The sequence below is a fragment of the Galeopterus variegatus genome, unplaced genomic scaffold (assembly GCF_000696425.1).
Source record: "Galeopterus variegatus unplaced genomic scaffold, G_variegatus-3.0.2 Scaffold5446, whole genome shotgun sequence".
Taxonomy (NCBI): domain Eukaryota; kingdom Metazoa; phylum Chordata; class Mammalia; order Dermoptera; family Cynocephalidae; genus Galeopterus; species Galeopterus variegatus.
In genome coordinates this window covers 116,382-117,252 of record NW_007731557.1, presented here as the reverse complement: position 1 = coordinate 117,252, position 871 = coordinate 116,382, and positions in this window count along the sequence as shown.

Here is an 871-nt window from a genome sequence, read left to right as displayed (position 1 = left end):
AGTTTTGATTCTGAACTACAGAGGCTGAGCATGGAGAACTCTGGCAGTAATGGTGAAAAACGAAGTTCTGTGCTGAGGATGATGGCACTGGGCATGGAGGTCGGTGGCCTGATTAGAGAGCTTTATCAGGGAAATTTATTTATTCATTTATTTATGTATGGCTGGCCAGTACAGGAATGGAATCCTGGACCTTGGTGTTACCAGCACCACGCTCTAACCAATTTAGCTAAATAGCCAGTCCTAAGAATTTCGTTACTTTATGTAGAGAGACAGAGAGAGGATGACCATGGGGTTTCTCACTTGAGTGGATTTGTGTTTCTATTATGCTATGAATAAACGAGAAGGGGGTGAACTAGATAATAAGAATGGGACATGTTAAGTTTGAGGTGCTTGAGATGGTACATCTAAGGTAAGCATTTCATACACAGTATCCAGAGGGCATTGGCTTAAAATTCTGAGCATAATTTAGAAGGGTGTTCAGATATGAATAGAATCCACTGCTTTTGTACTTAGAATTCTTCATACGGAATTGGTTGCCCCACAACCAGGCTATAGTGGAAGTAGAAATAGGTCACAGAAGATAACTAGAATAATCAAAATGATAGGAGTCAAAGAGAAAGGAAGCTGCCCAATGAAAACAGATTAGAGAATAGAACACCATAGCTTGGAAGGAAGGCTCAAAGATCTAATGATTGCTCATGAAATTGCTAAAGGTTAAAGTGAATGCTGATTTGTTTAACAAGTCATGATTTATAGGAGAAGACACTCTGAAATTTGAGCAGGGTAAGGTTAAGACAAATTAAAATAAAATTTATACACTTTCTGTATGTAACTCCAAGAAGTTGTACAGGCCAGGAATATAAACAGATTC